At 44.5% G+C, this 20,477-nt stretch overlaps 1 non-coding gene and 2 pseudogenes across 1 annotated transcript; 2 read left to right on the top strand and 1 right to left on the bottom strand.

Annotated features, from left to right (window-relative positions):
* Positions 1-3,287: 3,287 nt before the first annotated feature.
* LOC112619353 lies at positions 3,288-4,097 on the bottom strand (annotated as a pseudogene).
* A 1,465-nt stretch (positions 4,098-5,562) lies between these two features.
* On the top strand, positions 5,563-5,641 carry LOC112619918. The gene has a single exon (XR_003118396.1). It is a non-coding gene; the product is annotated as a small nucleolar RNA SNORD45 (small nucleolar RNA).
* A 593-nt stretch (positions 5,642-6,234) lies between these two features.
* Positions 6,235-19,072, top strand: LOC112619352 (annotated as a pseudogene).
* Positions 19,073-20,477: the final 1,405 nt, after the last annotated feature.

The following is a 20,477-nucleotide window of genomic DNA, read 5'->3' as shown; positions in this document are numbered from 1 at the left end:
ATTAATTTGATCTTCAATCACTGATACACTTTCTTCCACTTGATCAAATCGGCTATTGAAGCTTATGTATGTGTCACATAGTTCTCGTGCCACGGTTTTCAGCTTCATCAGGTCATTTAAGATCTTCTCTACACTACCATTCGTCTAATCTTTTTAAAAGGTTTTTAGCTTCCTTGTGATGGGTTCGAACATCCTCCTTTAGCTCGGAAAAGTTTGTTATTACCGACCTTCTGAAGCCTACTTCTGTCAACTCATCAAAGTTATTCTCCATTCAGCTTTGTTCCATTGCTGGCAAGGAGCTGTGATCCTTTGGAGGAGAAGAGACCCTCTGGTTTTTAGAATTTTTAGCTTTTCTGCTCTGGTTTCTCTCCATCTTTGTTGTTTTATCTACCTTTGGTCTTTGATGTTGGTGACCTACAGGTGGGGTTTTGGTGTGGATGTCCTTTTTGCTGATGTTGATGCTATTCCTTTCTGTTTGTTAGTTTTCCTTCTAACAGTCAGGTCCCTCAGCTGCAGGTCTGTTGGAGTTTGCTGGAAGTCAACTGCACACCCTGTTTGCCTGGGTATCACCAGCGGAAGCTGCAGAACAGCAAATATTGCTGCCTAATCCTTCCTCTGGAAGCTTTGATCCAGATGGGCACCCACCTGTATGAGGTGTCAGTCGGCCCCTACTGGGAGGTGTCTTCCAGTTAGGCTACATGTGGGTTAGGGACCCACTTGAGGAGGCAGTCTGTCCATTCTCAGAGCTCAAACACCATGCTGGGAGAACCACTGCTCTCTTCAGAGCTGTCAGACAGTGACGTGTAAGTCTGCGGAAGTTTCTGCTGCCTTTTGTTCAGCTGTGCCCTGCCCTCAGAGGTGGAGTCTACAAAGGCAGCAAGCCTTGCAGCTCTGCAGTGGGCTCCACCCATTTCAAGCTTCCCGGCCCTTTTGTTTACCTACTCAAGCCTCAGGTATGGCGGATGCCCCCCTTCACCCTGCTGGCCTGCTGCCTCACAGGTCGATCTCAGACTACTGCACTAGCAGTGGCAGTGAGCAAGTCTCTGTGGGCATGGGACCCACTGAGCCAGGTATGGGATATAATCTCCTGGTGTACCGTTTGCTACAACCATTAGAAAAGTGCAGTATTTGAGTAGGAGTGTCCTGTTTTTCCAGGTACAGTCTGTCATGGCTTCCCTTGGCTAGGAAAGGGAAATCCCTTAACCCCTTGCACTTCTGGGGTGAGGCAACGCCCTGCCCTGCTTCCACTCACCCTCTGTGGGCTGAACCCATTGTCCAACCAGTCCCAATGAGATGAACCAGGTACCTCAGTTGGAAATGCAGAAATCAGCCATTTTCTGCATTGATCATGCTGGGAGCTGCAGACCAGAGCTGTTCCTATTTGGCCATCTTGAAATGGACCCTCCCCCTCTATTCTTGTAAGGACATCAGTCAGATTGGATTAGAGCCCCACCCTTATGACATCATTTAATCTTCATTCCCTCCTTACAGGTGCTATCTCCAAATGCAGTGGCACTGGGGGCTAGGGCTTCAACATATGGATTTTTGGGGGACAAAATGGAAAAGTATACTGTTCCCAGAGGGGCTCAAATGTGAACAAAAGAAAAACTATGCCCACACTTTTTTCTTTTTTTCTAAACTGTCAATTAATTACTTTATTTCATATAAAAGTTACATTGAGGCCAGGCACCGGGGCTCACGCCTGTAATCTCAGCACTTTGGGAGACCCGAGGCGGGTGGATCACGAGGTCAGCAGATCGAGACCATCCTGACTAACACAGTGAAACCTTGTCTCTACTAAAAATACAAAAACAAAATTAGCCGAGCATGGTGGTGGGTGCCTGTAGTTCCAGCTACTTGGGAGGCTGAGGCGGGAGAATGACATGAACCCGGGAGGTGGAGCCTGCAGTAAGCCGATATCGTGACACTGCACTCCAGCCTGGGTGATAGAGCGAGACTCCTCTTGAAAAAAAAAAAAGTTACATTGAAATAAGAGGTTGAAAAGTCACGTGTACTTGATTTGCACACACTTGCCAAGTCTCACAGGATTCAACCACTTGGATAATTTTTTAAATTGATAACAGGATATACATATTTAAAGCCTCAGTGAAGTCTAATACCCATGTCCAACCCAGACAATGATGTGCAAATGAATATGCAAAACAATCTCTGGAAACTCGTTTCTCCAGGATCACCCACGATCCATGCTTTGTCCCTCTGGCTGTGACGCAATTCTTCTCCCAAAGGCGTACATGCTTCTGCGGTGACAGAGTCCACTACCAAACCCCTGCAGGTTTACTCACTTAGCTAAGATGTTGGCTCAAGTAGGCCCCTTTGTGGTTTTTCATCAGCAGTGGTAGAAGCCCTAATTCGGATAGGGTAGAGAGTAATTAGAAACAAAAACAAAACAGTTAACAGATGAACAGAAGGCAAAACAGTTCCCAGGAGGGGGACACCAACTTCTCTTAGCGTGGACAGCAGGCTTAAAGGAAGAGCCTCAGAATTTGTCACAGATTGCTTCTTGATGCATCCAGCAAAAAATGTACAAACCAGGCCAGTTTAAGGCAAGTCCCCGAGGAGGGGAGCTCTTTGCTTTCTGGCATAATTTAAAGCTCTGCACCAAGGATTCTGTTTTTTTCATTTTTATTTTGAGACAGAGTCTCACTCTGTTGCCCAGGCTGCTGTACAGTGGCTCAATCTCTGGCTCACTGCAACCTCCACCTCCTGGGTTCAAGCAATTCTCCTGCCTCAGCTTCCCAAGTAGCTGAGACTACAGGCGTGCACCACCACACCCGGCTTTTTTTTTTTTTTTTTATTTTTAGTAGAGATGGGGTTTCAGCATGTTGGCCAGGGTGGTCTCAAACTCCTGACCTCAGGTGATCCACCCACCTCAGCCTCCCAGAGTGCTGGAATTACAGGCTTGAGCCACCGCGCCTGGCTCAAGGATCCTATTTTATCACCTATCCATGGTTGTACAGTTGGAGACTGAGGAGAGCCTCTTCTGGTGTGGAGAATCTGCCATCTGTGACTATAAATATTTATAAAACTTTGCTTGCTGCAAGCAATTGGTTTGTGTAGGTTCCAGTTGTCCTGTTGGTCACAGATGAGCTGTCGATACCCGTCAGACCCCAAATAAATAAGTGGAAGTCTGTGAGCAAGTAAGTTCCAGCCTGATGAGCAAGGCTGCACACTGAGAACTCCAGACCGCCTTTTTTAGGCAGTCACCTAAAACAGAAGCTGACAAAGGAATTCATCCAGGGGAGTAACAGGGTCCCTAAGGACTGATTTCATCCCTTCCTGGGCAGCCTCCACTCCCATGTGGGCTTCTCGCTTTTCAATCACTGGATCTCCCTCTCATCATTGCATATGGAGTGGATTTGGGTGCCAAACATAACTGCAGTGAAAGTGAAAAACAGAAGACCCTCCAGGCACAGGAAGGTCAACAGGATTACAGTGAATGGAGGTGAAAAATCACTGCATTCAGTCCACTGCCTCAGACGCAGGTGATAAACTGAAATCCACAGAGAATCAGGGCATGGACTGAGGACAGAGCCATATACATAGTGAAGAGCTCAAAACATCTTTGATTCTTTTCTCCTACACAATTGTTCACCCACAGGCAGTGATGATCCATTTTCCTAATATGTCTTTTGCAAATACTGCTGTGGTGGGTGAGCTCTGGTTTGATACAGCAGCACTTGGGGGCACTTGTAGATCACTTCCCTGGGCTTCAGCTGCAAACTCTCCATGTATTCTTTTGTAGCATTTCCTCTGGGTACTGCCCCGGGGTCAGTGAGCATGGTTCTCAGGTGGGACAACAGGGCAAACGTGGCCAAGTAGTTAAAGATGACCCCATTGACCACAGAGTACCAGAAGGCTTTAGAAGCCAGCAACATGATGAAAGTCACCACAAAGTCTGCATAGATGACCAGAAGCCATGTCACATCAGCACAGATCATGCCACAGTCGTCATGGATGAACCAGACCCTGTCTGCCACATCAACCTGAGAGGAGGATGACGAAGAGTCATCATTGTCATTTTCAGCCAGGAGAGGATGATGCTCCACGTCCCGGAGCCTGTGTCCTGATGGCTGCATGATTTCACTGACGCACCCTCCCAAGTTGTTTCTAAACATCACTTGAACATTTTGTGCCTCTTCTTCAGGATATTAAGGTGCATACTGTCCTATGTGATCAGATCTGAGGTCTGGGCGGGGTCGTCAGGTGAGACGGAGTCTTGCTCTGTTGCCCAGGCTTGAGTGCAGTGGCACGTTCTCAGCTCACTGCAACTTCTGCCTCCTGAGTTCAAACGATCCTCCTGCCTCAGCCTCCCGAGTAGCTGGAATTACAGGCGCACACCACCATGTCTGGCTAATTTTTATATTTTTAGTAGAGACAGGGTTTTGCCATGTTGGCCAGGCTGATCTCAAACTCCTGACAGGTGATCCTCGGCCTCTAGAAGTGCTGGGATTACAGGGGTGAGCCACCGCGCCTGGCCTGAAGGACTTTTAACATTTTTTTGTAGTGAGGTTCTGCTGGCACTGAATTATTCTGGCTTTTCTTTGTCTGCAAAAAGTCTTTATTTTGCCTTCATTTTTGAAAGATATTTTCTTTTTCAAATTCTAGCATGTAGAATTCTACGTTGACAGTTTTGTTTTTTCTTTCAGTATTTAAAAGCACTGTTCAATTTTGTTTCAATTTGCATAATTTCTGATAAGCTTCTGTCCTCCGTTAATTTTATCCTTTTTCTTTCCCACATAATTAATATGTCTTTTTCCTCTGGCTGCTTTTATGATTTTCTTTTTATCATTGATATTCAGTGATTTGATCATTATGTGCGTTTCAGACCTTACTGAGCTTTATGGATCTGTGGGGTTATAATTTCATCAAAGTTGGAAAAATGTTGGCCATTATTTCTACAATATCTAAAATTTCTAAATTTTTCTAAATTTCTAAATTTCTAACATTTTATAGAGAATTTTTTTTTCTCTATTCCTCAGAATGTTGGCTATACCTATGTTAGACAAGTTTATATTTTCCCACAGATCATAGGGAGGGTCTCTGTTCACTTTTTTCCAGTGTTTTCTCCCTGGATTTTATTTTGGCCACTTCCTATTGCTATGTTTTCAATTTCATGGATCTCATTTTTCTTTAATGTCTAATCTGCCATCAGTTCCATCCATTCAGTCTTTTTAAAAAATGATATTGCATGTCTCTAGAAGTCCATATTTATAATGACTTTTTTCTTCTTTTTTAGATGGAGTCTCATTCTGTTGCCCAGGCTGGAGTGCAATGGCGCGATCTCCACTCACTGCAGCCTCCGCCTCCTGGTTCAAGCGATTCTCCTGCCTCGGCTTCCTGAGTAGCTGGGATTACAGGTGCACGCCCCCATACCTGGCTAATTTTTGTATTTTTAGCAGAGAGGGGATTTCACCGTGTTGGTCAGACTGGTTTCGAACTCCTGACCTCGTGATCTGCCCACCTCGGCCTCCCGAAGTGCTGGGATTACAGGTGTGAGCCACCTCACCTGGCCAATGGCTTTTTAAAAATCGTCAGCTAGAGGATTGATGATGAGCTGGCATGTATTCTGAATCTTAAGTTTATTATTACTACTGTAGCTCTAAAATTACTGTGATACCTAGAAAACAATAAATTTAAAAATCCTTGACTAAAGGCTTCAAGATGACTAGAAGCATTTCATTCCTGCCTCTCCCACTTAGAAGAACAAAATAGTGTATAGACAGTGACACTTCAAATACATTACCCAAGAGTATTTGCTGGAATTCAACAGAGAAGTGACAGGAAACACCAAATGTGGAGAAGGAGAAAGGAGAGACACAGCCCGCTGGTCAGGATCAGCTGGGAGCCAGGAGTGACTTCCCAACATAGGTAAGTGAGAGATGGAGCAACCCACATCTCCTCTGTGGAATCTTGCAATCCTAGCCACAGGACAACCCTCAACCCTGCCAACCCCTGAAACTAACATAGGTAGCTGCTGTGAGACCATGGGACAGAACTGCCCCAGGGAGAGAGCTCGAACTGGGTCCCACGCCCTTCCTGAAAACTAATCAGCTACAGCAAGGTGCCATTTTCAAACACAGACTTTGGGCAACTGCATGCTGTCCTGGGGCCCAGTGGCATCAGGACAGAAGCATTATGGAAATTTGGGCTATCATGGTTGGGACTGCAGAACGAGCTGAGAATGGTCCTATGGCCAGGACTAAGAAGTGAGGCATGGGCTACAGCTGCTGGTGCCAGGAAGGAAGTACCACTGGAATGGAGACTGGGATGTGAACTAGGCACAAGTTGCCACTGGGGCTTGGTTGCCAGCTGGGTGGAGGTTCTTGCAGCTGTGGTGGGGGTGGTGCATAATAGAATAAGTGTGAGCTGCCACTGCCAGGTGTTGGGGGTAAGCCCTACCAGGACAAATGTATGGGAGGGATGCATGTTCCTCACCCACTGGCCCAGGCTGTGGGCCACTGAAGATGGCCATCTCCCAAGTCTCAGGCTCACAAAACCTGGGTGGGGACTGAAACTGGGAAACTGAGGCGGTTTCAGAGGATCACTGTCCCCTGCTTGTCCCTATTAACTCAACCTCACCTTCTACTGCAAATGGACCCTGCAGATCAGCAGCCCCACCCCCGACCATGACCTTGATCTCACCATGTTCTTTTAGTGGAAGACAACCACAAGTCAATGGTGTCAGGCCAACTTATAAAAACATCTAACAAGCAATATTCCATAAAAACCACTCGTGGGCCTGTTCTGTTTAATATATGGGGGACTGAAATGAAAACAACAAAATAGCCTCAGGTTTACAAGACTTCCCAAGATAGGTGGTCTCTGCATGTTTTCAGGAGATATATGGAAATGATTTTGATCACTTGAAAAGAGCTCTTGTGGTACTAGAATGACATCCATAACTGACAAGTATGAAATGGAGTGTTTAGAGACATTAAAAAACAAACCAACCCATAGAGAGGGGAAGAGCTTCAGCAGTAGGGATATCAATGTGGTCTTAAGCGTAATGAAAAGCCAACATGCTACCCCGTAATAGAAACCAGCGTAACAATGGGATGCCACAAGAAGAATATTGAGATAGAAAACATTTCGAAAATGAATCATTCACTCACCTAGTATTATATTCTGCTTTTGGTCCTACATATTTTAGAGGATACAGAGAAAACTGCAGAAGACCCAGAAAAGCACATCATGGCAGTCTAAAAGTTCCACATCTTTCACTTGCAGAAAAGCCTTCAGATCTGTTTTTTACTTAAAGAGAAGGTGGGTGACTTCAGCATAACCTTTGAGAATAAAACCTGTTGAGAAATTACTTCTGCCTTGATGATTTTAAACACGTAAGGGATGAACAATGAGAAATATGCTTAGATTTATTGGGAAAGAGATAGGTCTGTGGTATTGTCACAAGGGTACACAGATACCCAGAATGACAGCTTAGGGAGGTGTCCCCATCGGTGGTGACCCTCAGGGGAGATCAGGAGGCCTGTGTTTCAGCATGGCCTAGGCAGGTGGAAGGCAGGGGCTCCAAGATTCCATGACATCGCCACCTTCTAATTCTCTTACAGTGACGGCAGACCATTACCTGACCTACTGGACACTACTTCCCTCACTCCCTTCAGAGTCTGAGCTACAGGCAGTGCCTTCTGCTCCAAGCTCTGGCACCTTAAACTTTGTTTTTGGCAGTTAAGGACTTTGAGGTGTTGGGTGTTGATCAAGTTTTCCTGAACAGTAGGTTAAGAATTTCAGTTATTTCAGGACAGTTAATCTCAGTCCTGACTAAACCTGTTTGATTTCAGTAGGGTGTTTTTTTTGTTGTTGTTGTTATTTTTGAGACAGAGTCTTGCTCTGTCACCCAGGCTGGAGTCCGGTGGCATGATCCTGGCTCACTGCAACCTCTGCCTTCCGGGTTCAAGCGATTCTCCTGCCTCACCCTCCCAAGTAGCTGGGATTACAGGCATGCACCACCATGCCTGGCTAATTTTTGTATTTTTAGTAGAGATGGGGTTTCACCATATTGGTCAGGCTGGTCTTGAACTCCTGACCTCATGATTTCACTAGTTTTTAACCCATCTTGTGTTTGGGTTTCTTCTCCCGGTTCCTGGCTCTACCTCTTCTGCCACAAACATCAGCATAGCAGAATCTGTCAGTCCTTTGTACAATGAGAGAGCAGAAATGAACATCCTAGAAATCAACCAGGAATTGCGCTCACAGCTGAAAATGAGCGAACAGCAGTTCCAAGACCTCAAAGAGAAATTTCTTGTCTCTGAAGCTGTGCTTACTGTCTGGCCAACCAGTTACAGAAATACAGTAAGTTCCATAGGTTCACTATCACCAAAGTGATGAATGATCACTGTCTTCTCTCTGAGCAACTAAATACTCTTTAGACCCGATTCCTCTCTTCTCTTCATCAAAATAAACTTCACCCTTCCCCTACTCCCAGAAAGGTAGAAGTGGGTATTTTATAAAACCACATTTTCCTGAGAATCGAAAAACTGGACACAAAGTGTTTAGCAACTTTTCTATATTTTAAGTGGGGTGTAGGGTGGGATTAGAGTTAAAATCTCAGTTATTGATGCCTGATGCAAGCATAAAATTGCCTGATTTTCTCAGCAACAAGCTGAACCATTTTTTACCAGGATCCTTTCTGTACCATATAAAATCTTGCAGAATTTAATTTAAGCATCTGTTGAGGCCCATTAGGCAAAGCCTTGTGGTGTCCACACTGGGAGAAAGATGCTGATAGTTCATAGTCCCTACTTTCCAGGACCTTAACGAGGAGTCTGCTCTGAATAGAACCTGTGGTGTCCGTAAGTGACAGCATCGGGAGCAGGGACGACCCTGCTGAGAGGGAAGTCCTGCTTCCCAGAGCAGAGGCTCTTATTCCTAACGAGGAAGAAAGAGAGTACTCAAGACTCTGCTGAGGTAGCAGTGCAGTGTGGAGAGGAGGGACCCTGGGCTAGTCTCCTGGGCTCCAGTCCAAGTTGTTTATCTTCTCTTTGCCTCAGTCTCCTGATCTGTTAATAGGGTCCTATAATTCCTACCTCTGTAAATTGCTGCAATAAAGTACAGGACCTTGTTCTTTCAAATCCTCTAGAACAGTTCTTGGCACAGAGCAAAACCTATTTATTACTTCTTCATTCTACTATTCCTAATTTAGCAGATATTTTGTTAGCATTTGGGCGTATTTCCTTCAGGGACTTATGGTCTCAGGCCTCACATTGCACTTAATTGTATTCAGATATGATTTTTTTTAAATCTTGGCAATATTTGTGCTTTAAATTCCCAATACGAGAGAACTATCAGTCCCATAGTTCTAGAGGCCTTCCCGAGGGTACAGTAGATCACTGCTTTATGTTCCAGCTCAGTGTTTTACAGGAGAGGCTGCAAGGCTTGGCAAAGTGGCCCGGGATTCAGAGTCACACCTTAGTGGATGTGAATTCTGACTCTGCCTCATTCCAGTTGAGTCATATTTTCTAGTTGTTTTATGTGCTTTTGAGTTTCTCTTTCCTCATCCGTAAATTGGGGCGTATCAGCTGCCTTGTATTTGGAAGGTTGGTAAAGATGTGGCACTTCTGTTGAGGCCCAAAAGGCAAAGCTCTTGCTGGCTGCACTAGGAGAAGCGATGGTAGCACAGAGCATCTGCTTTAAAGAAACCTAAAGAGGAGGCTGCTCCTGCCAGACACTGTGGTACCTGTAAGTGACAGCATCAAGTGCTGCCGAGAGCCTGGTACTGGGGATCCTTGTGTCCTTGGAGTGGATCCTGACTTCTCGCCTGTATGCAGTGACATGTCCAACCTCCCACCGAGACAAGTGTGTCTTCTCAGAGTGTGAGGAGCACAAAGGCATCACAGAATCTGTGCTGGGGGAGAAGATGCAGTTCAAGGAGGAGAAGCTGGCAGAGAAGTCGACACAAGCTGAGGAGCTCAGGTGAGGGAGGCTCTGTGTGGTGGGGCAGGCAGGTGGAAGGTGTGTGAATCTCTGATGGGGGCAGCTCAGCTGGACAAATAAGAGCTAATCCGGGCCAGGAGAAGGGCAGGAATTTACATAGCAGGCACATGTCGTGCAAACATGTATACAACAATTAGAGAACAACAATACTAGTAAATTACGGGCTACAATTGTGACTCGAAACAAGTCATTATCAAGGCAAAACTTACATAACACAAAATTAACCAAAGGAAAGTGAACAACTCAGAAGCATTTAGTACATTCAAAACATTGTGTAATCACCACTACATTTTCTCTTTTTAAATGTTTTATTTTAATATTTGTGGGGTGCATGAGATGCAATGGGTTATAATAACATCATGTAAAATTAGGAATCTATCCCTTCAAGCATTTGTTATTTATGTTACAAAGAATCCAATTATACTCCTTTAATTATTTTTAAATGTACAATTAAATTATTAGCTATAGCCACACTGCTGTGCTATCAAATACTAGGTCTTACTCATTCTATTTTTTTTGTATCCATTAACCATCCTCATACTCTCAACCCCACTACCCTTCCCCACCCCTGGTAACTATTCTTCTACTCTCTATCACGATGAGTTCAATTGTTTTGATTTTGAGATCCCACAAATAAGTGAGAACATGCGATGTTTGTCTTTCTGTAACTAGCTAATTTTACTTCACATAATGACCTCCAGTTCCATCTATGCTGCAGCAAATGAAAAAATAACATTCTTTTTTATGGCTACATAGTACTCCATTGTAAATAAATACCATGTTTTCTTTATCCCTAGAATCACCTCCTGACTTACTGGCTTCACATTATTTCATTCAAAGAATCTTTTCTTCTTGACCCTGTCATTCTTGCATTCTTTCATCTCTCTGAATAACCTCAGCTGTACCTGGCCACATTTCTCTGTGTGGCTTTGTGTCCAGTCACTGCGTAATGTACTATGTGCATTTTTACATGGAAATGTCCGCAACCAAAACAAGAAACTAAAGGGGCATCTTTCTGAAACAAATTTGGGAAGACAGCTAGTTTTATTTACAGAGGAAAAGGACGAATGGAATGCTGAGGAATCCTATAGGAGCACTCTAATACAGAGGAAGCCTTTTATTAAAATTTTTTTTCCTCTTTGCCAGAGGCATTTCACCAACATGTGCTAAAATTCTGCTTGGAGGACTCTTTGAGGATATTCTCAAAAAAATCTCTGTTGCAATTCTTTGAACTGATCACTGATCCCTCTCCACTCTTATATTTTCTCTACTATCCCACCTTAGGCGATACAAAGCCCTAGTTCACTCTCAGGCACTAGAGCTGACCCAGCTGAGGAAGAAGTTACGGGAAGGGAGAGAGGCCTCCCTCTTACTCAGTCAGCATCTCAAGGCCCTTCTCACTGATGATGACCCTGACAACCACCAGGGGCAGGACCTCCGAGAGCAGCTGGCTGAGGGGCGCAGGCTGGCAGAGTGCCTTGTCCGCAAGCTCAGCCCAGGTCAGGTAGTCATGGGCCCTGATGACGCAGAGTCCTAGGCTTATGAGAAGACTCCAGACCTCCACACCTGCACAATGACAATTTTATTAGTGGTCTTTCTTTCCACTAAACGTTAGTGCCATGACATGACCAGGACTTCTTGTGTAGGAAGAGAGATGGGAAAGTCAGGGGTTGGAGGTCACAGTATGGCAAAAGCCTACTTCCTCCTTGATGGAACTGGTCTTTGGACCAAGAGGCAGCATCCATCAAGTTTTAAAGGACAGGAAGGAGGATGTGACAGGAGGCAGCTTGTGAAGAGTGAAGAGAGCCCTGGACTGAGAATGGAAGTTCCCAGACTCTATTCTCAGCACTGTCTTAGCAACTGTGGGCCAGCAATTTATCCTTCCTGGATGTCTGTGTCTAACTGGAAATGGGGACAAATTATCTCTTGCATGGTAGATCTAGCATTCAAATGTGGGAACACACATGAGTGTATTTCAAAATAAGACAAAGTTCCTCACTGTGTGATGTTAGATAAGATAGTTGATGTAGTAGCATGTGGTGTTAGGAAAGTTGTTAAGACTGGAACACTCTTGGCAGAGAGAATTTCCTGGGACAACACAGCAGAAGCCACTTGGAGGATCTGTGAAGTTTCCTAACGAATGGAAGGGTGGGGGACAGGGTTGGTTGTCCTCTCCTAAAAGAAAGAAACAGGTTTTAGTGAGAGCTGTGAGGGGACAAAAGAGACTGTTCCTGGGAATCAGATTTGTGTCCAGATGGGGGAGACAGCTGCCAAAGTCCAGAAAGAAGCTGGGCTAAGCCTCCAGTGATACGGTGGGAAAAGGTATTTTTAATTTTGGCCCATGTCATGATGGTGACTCTCCAGATCAGAAACACATTGTCTGATGAATCAGGAAACCACACCAGGGCAGAAAACATGAGAGGTAAAGACAAAACATGAGAGCTTTCAGTGCAACACTGACTTGTACATAGATGTTCATGTCTCTGTTCATGTCTCTGTGGTCATATGGCTCACTGTGTTTGCAGTGGGTGAAGTGGGAAATATCCAAATGGACACTACTGCATTAGTTTTCAGAAAATGATAAAGTTGAGGATGAAAATGTCAAAGATGAGAAGGTTGAAAAAGTCGGAGAACCACTTGCCCCCAGGTAACAATGAACAATCAGGAGCTGGTAATGGATAGGTAAAATATGGAAAAGGCCTCAGAAAGAACACAAGGGAGGTGAAAGTAGTCATGGATTCCAGATGCAAGGATGAACAAAACTGCAGATTGTAGTAATTTAGCGCACTCATTCAATAATAAAATAGCCCCCTTAACATGGTTGTCTGTTTTCTTTGTGGTACCTGTAAGCATGACCTGAGGTGAACTTACCAGCCTTAGGGATTTACTGCACACATTGACTAGAACTGTTCTCTTCTGCAATGAAAACTAGAAGAAAGGTCAGGTGCCATGGCCTACGCCTGTAATCCCAGCACTTTAGGAGGCCGAGGCGGGTGGATCATGAGGTCAGGAGATCGAGACCATCCTAGCTAACATGGCGAAACCCCGTCTCTACTAAAAATACAAAAAATTAGTCGGGCATGGTGGCGGGTGCCTGTAGTCCCAGCTACTCGGTAGGCTGAGGCAGGAGAATGGCGTGAACCTGGGAGGCGGAGCTTGCAGTGAGTCGAGATCCCGCTGCACTCCAGCCTGGGTAACAGAGCGGGACTCCGTCTCAAAAAAAAAAGAAAAAGAAAACTAGAAGAAGATGTTTATTTGCTTCCTATGCAGTTGTCATTTAGGTTCTTGTTAGGTAAGATAAATAGCAAAGAGTTAACAAGGAGAGGATTTAGGAAGTAACTAGCAAAGTTGCACACGAAGAAAAGTACCTAGACCAAAAGTACTCACTTTTCATTTCACAATATTAGAATATTAGAAGAAGAAGACCTAGAAGGCACACAATCTTTGGAGTGGCTCAACCTGTATTCCCTTGGTAAGAGTATGTTAAATTCAACCCATCTTAGCCACATGGTGTAGCAGCTGTTAGGGTTCTCCGTGTGTGCTGTATATCACATCTGCACCATACAGGGATAGCTGAGTCTCCTCCCTCCTCAGATCCTATCTGCTCAGTGCAAAGAGCACCAGCTGCTCTCTTCTTCTCTGGCCCCCATGGCAGCCACACTCTGTTGCAGACAGAGGGAGGATTGCCTATTCCCTCTAAAAGGGAACCACCCCTGCTTTCTGGGGCTACTCTTTTTTTTTTTTTTTTTGATGCAGTCTCACTCCGTCGCCTAGGCTGGAGTGCAGTGGCGTGATCTTGGTTCACTGCAACCTCAGCCTCCCGGGTTCATGCCATTCTCCTGCCTCAGCCTTCCGAGTAGCTGGGACGACAGGCACTTGCCACTACACCCGGCTAATTTTTCATATTTTTAGTAGAGACGGGGTTTCACCATGTTAGCCAGGATGGTCTCGATCTCCTGACCTCATGATCTGCCTGCCTTGGCCTCCCAAAGTGCTGGGATTACAGGCGTGAGCCACCATGCCCAGCCAGGACCACTCTCTTATGCCTCCTGTCAAAACTCTCTAAAACTCCCTGGGGTCCAATCCCTCTTGGTTTAATCTTCTGTCACCTCTGTCATCTCTATCCCACCTGGCTCATCAGGGAGGTACAGGAAGCTGAAGAAAAGGAAGTCCCTCAGAATTCACTGGAGGAATATTCTGCCATTTGTTCAATTTGCCGTGACCCTTCTGACTCCCCCCTGCCTCAGAGGGAAGAGAAAGTCGACTCTGCTCTGGATGTAGGCAGTGAATCTTCACATTACAAAGGGGAAGAGGAAGTGCTAAACATTCTCCCAGGTAGCCTCTATATTCTTCGTCCTTTGTACCTCTGCCTAGGCTGAGAAAGTTCAACTCTGAGGACAGGGCCTATAGATACATATTGGTTTGAATCAGGAAGTAGGATTAAATATTAAACACAAATATCAGGTGGGTCAGGGGGCTTCCCTCTCCTCCTCAGCCCGTGCCATACTTTAGTCTCCCTGGCCCCAGTATCAGGTTATTGGGTCCCACGCAGGTGTGATAAACTCATACCCACCTGTGTACAGGAGGTATATAGGAGGCACCTGTCAGACCTCGTATCTTGGATCCAATGCCTCTTGTCCCCTGCAGTGATGTAATTTGTGACCCTGAACAATGTCCATGGAGTTTCTATACCTATTCAAGGCCATTGGCAGCCTTTCCTATAGATTTGGAGACGTTGTTACCCTGGGTTCACTGCTCTCAGGCCCAGTCTCTATCTCCTTTAAGTGGGCTTATGTTAGCTTAGCAGTTACCTCGAAACCAGGACATAAACACTTCTATCTTTACCTTGCTTATAAGTTTCCATAAAGCAAGGCTGGGCCCTGAGTTCTCCACTCTACTCAAGGGCAGTGTTTCTGTGTAACATCGCAGAATCTCTTTTATGCAGGGTTTTTAGAATATATCCATCAGTTCAGTCTTGTGTGTAAACTCCTCTAAATATTCAACAACAATGACATCTGATGAGACAAGACAGTATCACAGCAACACTTCTAGAAATTAGGCCAGTTTCTAAGATCTTGGGGAAAAAGTTTTGTTTAACTCTTTAACAGGCTTAGGTCAGAGGATATGGAATTATGATGTACCAGAAGAGGAAGATTCGGCCCCACGGACCTGGAAAGCAGGCCCATCTACTTCTCCTAAGACTTAACCTAGGGCATCCTAGACACTTTCTGTGAGAATACCATATTCTGATGCTGGGAATGTTTATGTCCTTGTGCTATGATTGGACACTGATTTGGTCATGTGTGGAGTATAATTTGCTTAATGTGACCCGCTTATTTGCAGAAAATCAAAATGATAATGAAGAAGAGGAAAGGAAACAGCCAGTGTCTCCCAGGTAACTCTGATTTGTGGGGTGTTAGTTCAATAGTGACATCTGGAGACTGAAGACCCAGTGAAAAATAGGAAATGATGAATAGAAGTTTTTAAATTTTTTTTTATTTTTTGAGATGGAGTCTCGCTCTGTCACCCAGGCTGAAGTGCAGTGCGTGATCTCAGCTCCCTGCAACCTCCGCCTCCCAGGTTCAAGTGATTCTCTTGCCTCAGCCTCCCAAGTAGCTAGGATTACAGGCACCTGCCACTACGCCTGGCTAATTTTTTATATTTTTAGTAGAGATGGGGTTTCATCATGTTGGCCAAAATGATCTCGATCTGACCTCCTGATATGCCCACCTTGGCCGCTCAAAATGCTGTGATTACAGGCGTAAGCTACCGTACCTGGCCGAATAGAAATATTTTATCCATTTGGTCATGTACGAATTATTCTTTTGAACAATTTTTTTTTTATTACTGTGGTACTCATCTTTCTTTCTTTCCTTCCTTCCTTCCTTCCTTCCTTCCTTCCTTCCTTCCTTCCTTCCTTCCTTCCTTCCTTCCCTCCCTCCCTCCCTCCCTCCCTCCCTCCCTCCCTCCCTCTCTCTCTCTCTCTTTCTTTCTTTCTTTCTTTCTTTCTTTCTTTTCTTTCTTTCTGACAGAGTCTCACTCAGTCATCCAGGTAGAGTGCAATGGTGCAATCATGGCTCACTGCAGCTTCCACCACCCTGGCTCAAGTGATCCTCCTGCCTCAGCCTGGTTTCAATTGCTTAATCTCTCTCAAGCATAGTAATCTACAATCAGTTCACCCAAGTGAACTCACCAAACTCATGGATTTCCTGATATCACCTGTCCTCTTCCATGTGGTTAAATCCAGGGTGAGATAACTGTTTGGTGTCAGCATGTTGGCAAGTATTTGAACACAAGAGAAGAAACTTGAAAAAAAACAAAACAACTCCACATTATGTCAAAATATGAGAATTTTGTTTCTCTTTTCCCATGAGTTTCTAATCTGGGCAATTCACCGAACACATGCTATCTCTGTCTCTCTCTATCTTTCTCTCTCTCTCAACATCTGATGGCAGCCACACTCTGTCCCACCATGAAGAGAATAATTTGTACCTTTTATTGGGTCAGCCCCTTTGCTTTCTGCAACCGTTGCCTTATGCCTTCCATCAAATCCAACTAGGAGTCTATGGTCCTTGGCCCCCTTGAATTAACCTCAGACCTTCAGTCTAACCTACCCCACGAGTCTCAGCAGGGAGATGCCACAGGTGGCAGAGCAGGAAGTCCCCTGAAAGTTATGGGATGGATGTTGTTTGACTCCTTTGATTCCTGCTGACCTGTCTGGCTCCCATCTGTCTTACAGAAACACCTTGTACTCATGTGAGGACCAGCAAGTCCGCTTGGCTCCTGATGAGGGAGGAGTGCTCCACTGTGAATGTGATAAACATCCAAATGATGTCTCAGGTAGACCTCATAATCCTTGCACCCTGAGCCCCAGCGTGGGCTTAGAGAGTCATCAATGTGCCCAGGAATCATAGACACCAGTTGTTTGGAATCAGATTCTAGAGTTGAATTTGAAACACTGACATGGGTTGGGTCAGTGAGCTCTGCTCTATTCCTTGTCTCGGGCCATGCCTGTGTCATCTTGGGCCCACTGTCAGGATATTGTACCCAAGACAGATGTGACAAATTCACACCAACCTGTGCAGCATATATCCAAGAGGTGTCTGTGAGATGTCTTAATCTGAATAACATTTATCTTGCCAGCTATTATTGTGTTCCTTATAAATTTCTTTTCCCAACCATGTCCCTTGAAGTTCTGTGACTACCCAAGGTCAGTGGCATCTTTGTCTACCTTTCTGTGGAAGATGGCACCAAGGTTTCATTGAACCCAGGCCCATTCTCTGTCTTCGATGTTGGCTTGTTGTAGCTAAGCGGGCCATTGCCTTGCTGGCATGTTTCTGGAAGCAAGACTGAGCACTGTCACTCCTAGATGCCCAAATAGCCAATGTTACCGTGTAGCTTCAGAGATTAATTTTGATTCAAGGGTCTGTAGATTCCCTCCACCCTTCCAATTTCAGTGTTTAAAATGCTCTAAGCTGTGAACAATCTGGGTATTTGATGAGAGAAGGCTAAATATTGCAGTTTCCTTTCTAGAAAACATCTGGGGGTATTTGCTTTGAGTTGGTATGAAAAAATATTGCTTACCTGTTTGCACAGTCTCAGGACAGATCATATTGAGATAATGGTCTACAAGAATAGGGAGATTTCACCCCTAGGCTCAGGGAAACCCAAGACATTTCTATCCTGACAGGACCTCAGGCCTCCCGAAACATTTCTCTCACAGTGTCCTCTTCTCACACTGAGGAGACTGATGGCTCTGTGTTAGGATTGGATGGTGGATTATTCATGGGTGTAGGAGAATCTGCTTAATTTGTCTCTCCCTGTCTGAAATTATTTACAGAACTTAAACATAACAAAGAGGAGGTCCAAGACCCATCATGCCCCAGGTAACTCTAAGGAATTGAAGACAGTTAATTCAGTGTGGACATCTGGAGATTCCAGATGCAGGAAAAAACAGAACATGCTGAATGTTTGTTCCATCTATTCAGCCAATCATGAAATATTTATGTTATTAGCATTGCCTGTTTTCATTGTATACTGTATTTATATTATCCCCTCTTATTGATTCCTCTCAATTGTACTAACCTGTCTTCAGTTGACTCAGTTGAACTGATCTATCACAGGTGTTTTCTGCAGTCCCCTTTTCTATTCTTATTGCTTAATGTGAATTGGAGATGCATATCTGATGGCTGTGTCTTGGTGTTACCATGTATGCAAGTGTATGATAGCATGAAAGTGAATGAAAAACTTCATATCATGCTACGATATTGAGAAAAAGAGATGGTGAAGATACAATATCGCTAAGATTCTAGGAAGACTCAAGGGCCCGTGTTCATGTTGCCACTGCATGCTGCTTTCAACACAATTTATGCAAAAGTGCTGAATGCACCTTGATGTCCCTCCGTGTGCACTGTGTGTCATGGCCATTTCGTACAGGGATCATTCCATCTCGTTCGTCCTCAGCTCATTGTTTGCCCACTGCACCAAGCCTCTGCTGCTCTCTCTCTTCTGCCCCATATGGGGAAGGATTTTTCTGTTTCTCTGAGGGGCCTGCCCTTTCCTTTCTCTGGCCTTTCCTGGAGGCCTCCCTTTAGTCAGCTGGGCACTGTGGTTTTGGTTCCCTCTGGTGTTTATCTTCAATCTTCTCCACCCTCCAGGCTCAGCAGGCAGTTCCTGGAGGTAGAAGAGCGGGATGTTTCAGAAGACTCACTGGATGAAGGTTACTTGACTCCTTCGATTGAACATAACCTGTCTGACTGCCACCAGCCTTACAGGAGCATCTTGTGCTCATTGGAGGAGCAGCTCGCCTGCTCTGCTCTGGATGTAGCCTATGAGTACTCCAACCTGAAGGTCATAAAGTTCCACTGGTCTCCCTCCCAGGCAACCTCTATATATTTTTGTTTCTGCAATTTGTACAGGCTGAGACATGACATTCCTGCACTTAGATTGTTTTGAGCCTGGCTCTTGGATCTAGTTTTAAACACAGACATCCAATGGGTGGAACTTTCCTCTCCTCTTGTCTTAGGTGACTCCTGTGTCACCCAGCTCCTTCTCACAAGAGTGGATTGTGGGCATCAAGACAGGCTGGTGTGGAGAATGGTAAGGTGCAACTGTAAATGCTTGGCTACCAATAGCTCAGCTGAAGACTTCTTTTAAAAAATGTTTTTAATTTTTTAAAATTTATTTTACTTTAAGTTCCAGGATACATGTGCGGAATGTGCAGGTTTGTTACATAGGTACAGGTGTGCCACGGTGGTTTGCTGCATCTATTGATCTGTCCTTTATGTTCTCTCCCCTCCCCTCCCCCGCCACCCCACCATAAGCCCTAGTGTGTGTTGTTCCCCTCCCTGTGTCCATATGTTCTCATTGTTTGACTCCCACTTATGAGTCAGAACATGTGGTATTTGGTTTTCTGTTCCTGTGTTAGTTTGCTGAGGATGATGGCTTCCAGCTTCATCCATGTCCCTGCAAAGGACATGATCTTATTCCTTTTTATGGCCACATAGTATTCCATGGTGTATATGTACCACATTTTCTTTATCCAATATCATTGATGGCCATTTGGGTTGGTTCCATGACTTTTCTATTGTAAATAGTGTGGCAATAAACATACGCATGCATGTGTCTTTACAGTAGAATGATTTATATTCCTTTGGGTATATACCCAGTAATGGGATTGCTGGGTCAAATTGTATTTCTTATTCTAGATCCTTGAGGAATTGCCATACTGTCTTCCAGAAGAATTGAACTAATTTACATTCCCACCAGCAGTGTAAAAGCATTCCTATTTCTCACAGCCTTGCCAGCATCTATTGTTTCTTGACTTTTTAATAATCGCCATTCTGACTGGCGTGAGATGGTATCTCATTGCGGTTTTGATTGCATTATTCTATGAGCTTTTTTTCCTATGTTTTTTGGCCACATAAATGTCTTCTTTTGAGAAGAGTCTATTCATATCCTTTGCTCACTTTTTGATGGGGATGCTTGTTTTTTTCCTGTAACTTCGTTTAAGTTCCTGGTAAATTCTAATTAGACCTTTGTCAGATGAGTAGATTGCAAAAATTTTCTCCCATTCTGTAGGTTCACTCTGATGATAGTTCCTTGTGCTGTGTAGAAGTTCTTTAATTAGATCACATGTGTCAATTTTGGCTTTTGTTGCAATTGCTTTTAGTGTATTCATCATGAAGACTTGGCCCATGCCTATGTCTTGAATGGTATTGCCTAGGTTTTCTTCTAGGGTTTTTATGGTTTTGGGTTTTACATTTAAGTCTTTAATCCAGCCTGAGTTAATTTTTGTATAAGGTGTAAGGAAGGGGTTGAGTTTCAGTTTTCTGCATATGGCTAGCTAGTTTTCCCAGCACCATTTGTTGAATAAGAGATCCTTTCCCCATTGCCTGTTTATGTCAGGTTTGTCGAAGATCAGATGGTTGTAGATGTGTGGTATTATTTCTGAGGTCTCTGTTCTGTTCCATTGGTCTATATGTCTGTTTTGGTACTAGTACCGTGTT

This window comes from Theropithecus gelada, chromosome 2, assembly GCF_003255815.1.
Source record: "Theropithecus gelada isolate Dixy chromosome 2, Tgel_1.0, whole genome shotgun sequence".
NCBI lineage: Eukaryota > Metazoa > Chordata > Mammalia > Primates > Cercopithecidae > Theropithecus > Theropithecus gelada.
Note: the sequence above shows the minus strand (reverse complement) of the source record. Positions and strands in the feature narration are given on the sequence as shown.